At 37.0% G+C, this 10135-nt stretch overlaps 1 long non-coding RNA gene across 2 annotated transcripts; it reads left to right on the top strand.

Moving 5' to 3' along the window:
- Nucleotides 1-4235: 4235 nt before the first annotated feature.
- LOC146439641 (uncharacterized) lies at nucleotides 4236-9804 on the top strand. 2 transcript variants are annotated; one of them, XR_014850862.1, is made up of 3 exons: nucleotides 4236-4357; nucleotides 6715-6775; nucleotides 7037-9804. It is a non-coding gene; the product is annotated as an uncharacterized LOC146439641 (long non-coding RNA). The 2 variants fall into 2 exon arrangements; XR_014850861.1 differs by lacking the exon at nucleotides 4236-4357 and adding an exon at nucleotides 5174-5404.
- Nucleotides 9805-10135: the final 331 nt, after the last annotated feature.

Raw genomic sequence — 10135 nt, 5'->3', positions numbered from 1 at the left:
ATGAGGAAATATCATGAGGTGATTTAGACAGTGCCAGACCCATTACCTTTAAAGCTGTAGACTTCAGCAGTGCAGTAAAGCAATTTGAGAGCAATAGGAGCTATCTATGGTACAAAAATGCACCTTCTGGCAGCTGGGAATTTAACGTAATGGCGATGAATGGCTGTTGCTTGGAGATCTTAATTCTTATCAGACAAATTTCACTGTATTTATGTTGGTGGTTTTAACCAAGGGGAAAAGTAGATGTCATGGAAGTTCTAATTCTCATTGATTAGTGCAATGCTGAAAAGTAAGTCTCAGACTTTCTTCCAGCATAAGTAACTTTGTTCAGGAAATTACTTTGTTGACCTTCATCTTGTCTCGTTTGTAACACATGAGCTGCTTTTTAAACTGTTCACATTTGTGAGGTCAGCTTACTCTACCCTTTGGGACACCCCATGGCAAAGGGAATCCCATGTAGTGGCTGGAAAAATACCAAGTACTGATATGTGTTTTGAATGTCTTTCACCAACATAGAAGCATCCAAACCCAGGAGGATCCAATACCATGTGAAGAAAAATTTCTTCTTTGTCCTCTGTGAAAACATTTTGTGAAACTATTTTTGTAAACAGAACTAGTCCAGGAATATCACTGCAGTAAAGGCCATGTCTCTAGACCATCCCTGCTGAACTGATCATGCTGTGGTGCCCTGAACAGTCCCTCTGCTTCTCTGGGTATGCTTTTATTATGGTGTTTGTTATTCAGTTTAATTTGATTAATCATTCATCCTGATTTCTTTGTATTTTTAAAATTATGGACTATGTTTTCACCTTATTTGCTTTCCCTTATGTCCTCTTGTGTTTCTAATTGGTTGCTTCTCTTTCATATGCCTTCATAAAGTGGTATGATTTATTTTACAATTCCTTTTGAGCTAGATGTTTAATATTTCCTGTATGAAGTTATTTTTAGCCTTTCTGCAAGTCTCTGTAATACTCTTGTTTTGATATTTCTCTTGTTTAAATCATAGGATCAAATATGCACATCTTTGGCAATCATTTTAAATTTACTGTAGCAGTGCTGTTTTGCTGATGTTTCCATTTCACTGCCTACACTTTATTAGACACAAGAGTGTTGCTGCTACTTTCAAGGGATGTACTTTAAAAACCATGCACTAATTTTTCTCACCAATAAAACCAATTATATTAATAATTTCAGAAATTTTTTTGCTTTGCTTTCTGATATTATTTTATCAGCTCCATGTATACTAATAATAATAATAATAAAATTTAAAAATTTTTCTTCTAACCAGGCTGTTAATGATAATGCTTATTTCATAAACACTATTCCAAGATAAAAAAATCAGCCCAAGTTTTAAAACTTTTTTTTTTCGGTGTGGGATTGTTACACTCATTCCTACCATGAGGGAAAGGAAAGCAGAGTAAACCTGTGGAAATAAAACCTGTGCCCTTTTTCATCAATAGGAGTTTTGCTGTGATCTCTGTAAAGTCAACTTTCAGTGTCAGTGTGTGATATCAATAAGGCCCACTGTTCACAGGACACTGAGCCTATATTCTCTATTACTTTGTAGAATTGTCTATGCCTGTGTGTCAAGTGGAACAGAGGCAAAATAATGAACCTTCACAGTTTTGTCCTCTGGATAAGATTAAACAGAAAACCAGACACATGTTGCATTGTTATTCACAAATCATCTTTGCTTTCACAGGGTCCAGTTCTGAATCAATATAGAAAATAATTCCAGATGGGACATTTACCACTCAAATATAACTAAAAAAAATTAAATTATGGTGGTTGTAACCACCATGTATGATCTCAATGTTCTTACCACTTTTGAAGCTTACAAGAGTCACAGAATTTAAATATGCATATAGCAAAACTCCATGGGACATGAAATGCTTTGGTTGTCTTTGTCTTTAGCAACCTTCAGGTGAGTCTTGCATTGTTTTCTCCCTAATGAACCATTTTTTGGGCATTTTAGAATTATGTATATTCTATACTGAGATGCCCATAGCAAGTAATACTGAATGATGTTACCCACATATCCCTGCCAGTGAATAATTTGTAACCTACAGACAATTCTGTATCATTAATACATTAAGTATTAAACAGCCAGACACATACTGTAGTCCACAGCTTTCAAAACTCTACAGTTTTTTTACAGGATGCTGCAGCCCCAAACAAACAATCTTATGTTATTACCTTCCCAGGTTCTTTGGATTATGTCTTTTCTTTCAAAAGTCAGGCAGGCTTTTCTAAATGTGAGCTATGTTTGTTGAATCATTACCCTTTTGTATACACTTTTAAAGCGTCCAAAGAGCCTCTCTGACAGTAATGATGAAAACACAGCAGGACTTCATTTCTACTGCTGCATCTTCAGCTGCTGAATGGATTGATTATTTAATACATTTAGCAGTTTTCTTAGACTTGTGGCAACAACATGTTAATAAATGACTTAGTCAATGTATTTGCCTGTATCAGCTCAATCACTTACCCATGACTCAGCATGAGGTGTCACATTGACAGCAAAAGCACTAAGTGGCCAAATTCTATGGCAGCTAATTTGATACTGCTTACAGCATCCTTCCTTAAGGACTATTTATGTGAAGATGTAGTGGTTTTCCAGGAGAGCATTTATGACACAGTTTAGAGGGCACAGGAAGAAGTGTTTAAAAAAAATAAAATAGTTACAGATTACGCATTTTCATAGCAATTTTCATCAAAGATTTGCATACACTTCTCTGCATTTACTGTTTTAAAATCAGATACATTCTGGATTATGCAAGCACACAATTTTGCTTGAACCAGCTATAAATTTATTATTTCAATTTAATGTGGGAGCAGAGATTAAGGAACAGGAGGCACAATCATATAAACACATAGTTGGAAGGTCTTTTGCCCCAAGTGGCCTGTCAGAGCTAAATTTTAGAATATATGTAGGTATCTAAAGAATGACATAGACAGTCATGAAAAAATTTCAAAGCACTTCTGTACCTAAAATACACCAAAATGACCAGAGTTCAAACACTGAGACATCTTTGAATATCCCTGTGAGATATCTCCCTAAATGTCTAGACACATTTACATTTCTCCCCTGACACCCTGGCTGTGTTTTGGACAACACACACCCAATACACCCTGTGAGACTCTCTACTCTCACCATGGACGTTCTGACCAAAGAGGATAGAGAGATTAACTGACATTGCCACTCATTCCTGCTCTGAAACCCTACCTGGGGTTTGGAAGCAGCAGAGAGAGCTTTACATCAGTGCTCTAGTGTATGGAGCAATGGTTCAGAATCACCAGGAACATTTCCCAAACACAGAAGAAGTAGCTTTGTTTCCTTCATATCCTAGCAAGATGAGCAGCCACACTAGAATTCTACAAGTTTGCCTGCCAGACTTTTCCTGATCCTGTTTTGACATTGTGTCTTAAATTTGAGCAGGATGTGTATTTCATAAGTTTACAGTTAAAAAAGAGTTTAAAAAGTTTTGTTTTGGTAGTTTTAGGGGGGTTTTTTGCATGTTTTTTGTTGTGGTTTTTTTCCAAGTAGGTAACGTCAGATGAAGTCTCTAAGAATGGGATTAAAATTATCTGAGTGCAGAAAAAGCTTCCTGCACAGATTTCACCAAGTAACAGTCTGTGTACTTTTTGTACACCTTTGACACTGAATGTTTTATCTTGCCTTTTTACATGCTCCAGCCTGCTATGTGTGAGCTTGTTTCAGAGGGCAGGGCCCACCATGGTGAACTGTAGACGGGGGGGAAAAAATGTGCATGCAGGTGCTCCTGATCCATTGATGCTTTCCCATTAGTGCCCAACTGGCAGTGCAAAAGGGCTACAAAGTGACCCCATTGAGGAGAGAGATGGGTGGTGAGTGTCCTTGCAAACTGAAAAGCCAGCAATTCTTCAAGTCATCTGCAGTCACAGTGAATTACAGGAAGGGCAAAGGAGGTATTAATAGCCGTCTAACAGGTTTCAACTACAATCCCTGGAGCTCAGTTATCAGAAACCTCTGCAACTCACCATTAATCACTGTGTGATGCTTCCTGACCTTCCTGACAAAGATTAATAATCCTGTATGAGCACACAGGATGCGAAGGCTATAGGAATAGGCAGACATTTCAGACCCATATCCCCACTGCCTCACAAGTAATCATTCACAGAGGTAAAGCATTACCAAATTAGCAGTCAGTAAATGTTTAATCAAGGAGCAACGTAAGGACCCAGTTTTTTCCGAAAAAAATGATGGGCAGTGCTTATAAAAGATGGATATACAAGACTGGAGGAAGCTTTTGAAATTCTTCCACAGCCTGCTCATGCAAGTGAAATTGAGGCAAGACCCTGAAAAGGCAGAAGCCAGGTAATAAAATGCTTCTTCCTTTAGTCAGGAACTTGAAAGATCTTGTTGTGAATCTAAAAGCTTATTTTATCTTTACTTACTCATCCTGACAGCTGAAATTAACAATGTCCATCTTCTTGCGTTAGTCACTTCCCCCTCCCCACTTTGCAGTGACATGTTTTAGATTATCCACGCTGATTACAGAGGTCCTGTTTTGCTCTACTGAACACCCAATTTCCTGGCTTCATCTGTTGACAGTAAGTGGTACAACTCATGATTCATCCTCAGTGTTAAACATTGACATACTCTCATAGCAACTGTAGCCTGGTCCTGTCTATTTTTCTTTCCTGCCTGGGATATTTTCTGTTATTGTATTTCATATCTGGCACTGAATGGCATCCTGGGTAACAGCTTAGCTTCTTTACCCTTTGGTTGCCCTAGGCAGGATATCTGAAGTACCAAAAGAACTATTTTAATCTCTGTTCTAAGGAGATAAAATCTGTATCATGCTACCCATTTGTATAATATGCCTCTATCCCCAAACTTACAAATCCATTAGCCAAATCTGTGTGGCAGCTGCCTCAAAAACAATTGCTTCCCACAAGTTTCGTGCAACTAGAGAGAAAGAAAGACCATGGGATCCCATTGTGCCTTCACTGTTAGAAGATACCAGCAAATCCAAAGTAGTGATACAGCTGTAGGAAATCAGGCTTCATTGCTTCGGCTGCCCAAGGGAATCACATCTTAAATGCATCAGTGGGCCTTCAAGCAGTAAACAATAAAATATTTGCTGAGGTACTATAAGTGACCTGGGAGTTTGGCTATAAGTATGTTACAGTTCCCTGACACTTTTTTGTACTATACAAGGTCCATGCCAGTCTATTGCAAGTGGCATTAAAGGACTCACAAAGGGCTGTAATACTTGTAACCAGCAGCAACAAAGTACTGCAAAGTTGGCATAACACAGAACCTCAGTCAGGAGGGAGGGGAAGGAGCCTAGATGCTTGCAGTCAGCTCCTGAGAATGCAACTCACGGTGTCCCATGAAGAATGGGGACTCAGATGAAGGGTAAGACTTTCAGAGTCTCTTTAAAGATTTGTTCTGGTATTTCTTGTACAAGCTGATAGTTAAAAAAACTGAGAGGGAAGGTTTAATTTAACTGAAAATGAGTGTGCAGGAAAATCGTAAAGAAAAGGAGGACAGACCGCTGAGAATGGATCATTAACAAGGCTGTTTCAGAGATGGAAAGCCCTTCGAGGGCAATAATTGTTTTTGATTGTTGCTTTTTTTCCCCTTGAACCAAATGGGAAATTAAAGATCACTGTAAACTGCTGATGTTTGGTCTTCTGAAACAGAGCTTTGGTCTGCAAGCTTTGGTTTCCTTCCTGTTAAACAAAGAATGGATTAGGGTTTCTCTTTGAACTTCCCTGGCTGGTTGCTCTCAGACTCCTTGGAGGGGAGGGTTTAAAGCTGTGGCTAGTTTGAAACTGCACCAAACACAAAAGTTGTGGGAGAAATCATCTCCTAAATATTAAGCCAGTGAACCAGAGCTGACAATTGATGCAAGATCTCCTCTGCATGAGATGGTATAAGCTCAAAGGGAGACACAAATCTTGCTCCCTCTACTTAAAGCAAGGCTGAACAGGGAAGTGTGTCTGGCAATAAAGTATATGGATAAGGTGAAGAGAATACAAGAACATCTTTATTGAGATTATTCTGACACACTGATGGCCTGTGTGCAGAATTAAGACATTTCAGGTTCTGAATAATAAATAATTCTTGGGCACTTCCACCTTAAAACAATAAGCTCATTGTTTTGTTTTGAGGTTTGTTTCTGTTGGAGCTTTTTCATGTGTAAAACCAAACTGGAATATCAGTATTGACTTATTCTTTGGATAATTCCTGCAAATCTAGGTCTGGCTCCCTCCTAACACTCTTGTGCAAGGATTGAGTGAAACATTTCCCACCTATAGTATACAGACAAACTGGCAAACTTTAGAAATATAATAACCAAGATCCCAATCTCATTTTATGTGTAAGCTTGTCTGTGGGTGAACTCTACTCTGCACTGGAGTTTGTGGACAGTGTGCATCCATCAGTGCAGCACCCTCCCTGTAGCACTTCTTGGTAGTCACAGCTATGACTTCTGTCACTGCCCAGTCTCAGCTGCCACCTCCTTCATGTTCTCTGTTATCTAAAGTGTAAAGGACATCAGAAGCCATCATTGATGATCCTTTCTGTTTCCTTAGAATCACATCACAAAGCAGCAGTTTTCTTCTGCAACAACAGCATTAGAATTTCTTGCAAGGTCTTGGATACTGTTGTGCCCTTTGTGATCCCAAGAATGTTGGTTTTCAATATCTGCCATCTTCTTTTAGGAAAATAATGTTATCAGTCTGCAAAATAAACTGTCTGTTGGGAGTGGAGAATACAAATCAGGTAAGGTTTCTTAACACTGATTTAAAAATCAATGTTTTCTGTCATTTTTCCCCCCCTGTTCTTTTCAGTCATTCACAACTGGGTTTTGGTCAAATCATACCTGAGGGGTACAATGAAAGAAGTCACAGTACAAATTTTATATTGCAAGTATTTTCTAGATAGATAAGTATAGCTGAAGGTTTAGACATAATAAGCAAAGAAGAGCTAGAACTCTGTGAAATTGGGGAAGTTTGTAGATTAAAGACACCGTTTATTTTTCAGGCAACAGAGGTTGTGGTACACAGCATGAAAATGTGAATACCTTCATAGTTAATGAAGGAAGAAGGTTTAAAGCTTCCTGTGCTTTGGTACCCTACTCTGAATTGAAGAAAACTATGTCTTATCTGGGTGTGTAATTCATTACTGTTGGTAAAGGCCTGGAGGTTAATTCATGGAAAAGAATATCAGTAATTTTACTGCACTGTGACAGTCTTTTTTTTGTACTAGGCATTCAAATGGCTTCCATTCTACAGCAATTTCTCATGGCTATGCATTGATGAATTTCATATCTTTACATTCTGTATCCTGCTTAATAGAAACTCTAATAGCAGACTTTCTGTGACAGTGCAGCAGCAGTAGGGTATGCTGTATGAGTTTGTCCTGTAAATTCTTGATTTATTTTCTATACTTCTCAAATTCTGTACGCCTGAGCTGCCAGTATATACAGCATGAAAACTTCAGTACTTATGCTTAGCAAACAGATAGGTTTATCAATCGGTTTTAAAGAGAATGGGGGCACACAAACTGGCATGAATTCACATGCTTTGATGTCTTAGCCTCACTCATTTTGTGTGTGCTATTTGTCTATGAATTTAGTGTTCTGTGAGAGTCAAGGATAAATTGGCTATCGTCCCTTTGCACTTTTTGACTAACATAAATAACTGATTCCACATATAATGCTAAGTATATTTCTCAGAGGAAAACATTATAGCTAGCTTTTTTTGCTGTTATCTTCTGACTCTACTGATGAATTTTCTCATAATTTGATGGGTTGTCAGAAATGAAAAAAATAATCAGAGATGAATATTTAAAGTTCTACTTTGTCCTGAGATACATCAAGTGCCCCGTTCATAGGGAGCAAAAGTATAGCAGGAGTAACTAGGAATGTCATCACAAACGGAGATTTGGAAATAGGGTTTCAGTTTTGTATTTGAATAAAACACACCAAGGAGACTCCCCACCTTTTACAAAGCCTGTGGGAAGGACTAATAAGTACAGCCTTCTTGTCAGCACCTTTCTCTGACAAAAGTGATCTTGTGATCTTTTGGTCTGTGACATTCAGATTAATCTATGTGTTCATATGTGCCAAAGCCTCCACACATATTCCTACTGCATGCCACAAGTCAGCTTGCACACGACATTTCAGATCTCCAAGCAAGCTTGTCTTGAGGACTTGTACATCTTTTGCTACAGATCTTATAGCTTTCTGAATTGCCTTTGGTTTATTTCTTGTCATAAAAATTAAAGGCACTACTTTGACCTGGAAAAGAAAAGCAACTTCAGCAGATATTATGGCAAAAGATGTGCATTTAGAGATGTTTGATGAAGCAATATATTATTCAAACAAAAAAAAATAGAGATTAAAATGAGACTTGTTGAGCTGGGGTGAAGGAGAAGGTTTTGTACTGCAAAGAGATGGGTTTGTTGAGTCACCAAGGAGCACCAGGTTATGGTTTGTATCCAAACATGTTCTTGGATATTTATCACTGAAAGATCTACTGATAGTCATCTTCCTTGGGTTTTCAACTAATGTTACAATTAATCTATTGATTTATCTATCTAATGTAGCCAATTTATGTATTTATAGTTACATTACTGAACACTTCATGCTGAAAGAAGTATGAAGTGTTCAGTAACATAATATCAATACATCATTAATAAAAGGGGAAGGAATTTGTAAGAAAATATTAATGCTCCACTAGGTCCTGTAGGAAAGCAAGGAATGAAAAGAAACATTTCTAGTTCACATTTGGTGCATATATTTTTCTGTGAAATCATAGCAGCACAGAACAAAATAGCACATTTGTCTAGTTTTACTAAATATCAGATACACATCACTCATGCCTCAAATCAGTCATTTAAATCAGCTTGAGAGCCACCCTAAAAAGACATCTCTGAAGGACCCATAAAGATGCAAATTGAATTATAAAATGCCCTCAGAAATAACAATGCATTTATTATATTATTGAAGAATAATGTTGAAAAAAATATTAATTCAGTGTTTTAATTAAGTTTTATTTGTGTTATTTAGATTATAACTAGCTAAAACTGTTAACACATTAAAAATAGGGGATAGCTATTAAGATAAAAAAAGGAAAATCATCTGCAATGAATGAATGCATTAATAAATTGTAACATTGCATTGTAGTAGCACAGCTCAGTATAGATTGTGTTTACAGCATTCACATCTATACTATGCTTTTGTTTTCCCTCAGGAACACACAGCTTTTCTTAGACACAGCTGAGAAATAGGGTGTTTCAGGCAGACAGAGTGAAAGACTCCCTCTCTCTTCTTGTATTATCTGGGCCAGTTTGTCACTCTATGTCATGCCTTCCTTTTAAGTGAGAAAAGCAAATCATTATGGCATTTTATTCAAAGACTTAATTTAAATGACCAGCACTTGAAAATATCTGACAAAATGGTAATACAAGTTTTCTATCAACGTGTTGCATTTGGGAAGAAGGTACAATATCTGATGATTTATCAGGGGGATGACTTTATTGCAGACACCCACAAACTTACCCCAATTTTGGGATTTGAACTTTGGATTTGAATTGTCACAGAGATATGGATCACATTGGAGAGTTCCACAGGAGAATCAGAATCATAGAACTGGAAGTTAATGAGATTATTTTGGAGTTTAGTCCTGAATGTATCTGTAGGATTAGTTTTTATTGGTTCATTGTTTTTACATTCTGATACTCAGCAACAGCTTTACCATAATTAGTTTTGAATTTTTTGTCTTATTGAATACATTAGTAAAATATTCATTAAAGAAATTTAAAAAAATCAAATAGAAATATGACATGTTTCCACCTTAGTATTCAGTTATCATTCTCTCTTTAGAATAATCTTTCTGAATATATCTAGGAAGTTAACTCTTGTTACCAGCATGATTTTCATTATTTGTTATCAATATACATTACTAAATACTGTGGAAAATCAATATGCTGTCACACCAAAGTACTTTATTTTTTACAATCCTGTAGTTGACTTCCCACTGATTCTAGCAGAAACTTTAAAATAAAAAGTGCCAGAGATCAGCAATGTAATTTGCAGTTCCTTTCTTTTTTTTTTTTTTTTTTTTTTTTGTCCTTGTA

This window comes from Lichenostomus cassidix, chromosome 3 (genome assembly GCF_008360975.1).
Source record: "Lichenostomus cassidix isolate B80296 chromosome 3, HeHo_3.0, whole genome shotgun sequence".
NCBI lineage: Eukaryota > Metazoa > Chordata > Aves > Passeriformes > Meliphagidae > Lichenostomus > Lichenostomus cassidix.
The sequence above is the reverse complement of the archived record's forward strand: the minus strand, read 5'-3'. Positions and strand labels throughout refer to the sequence as shown.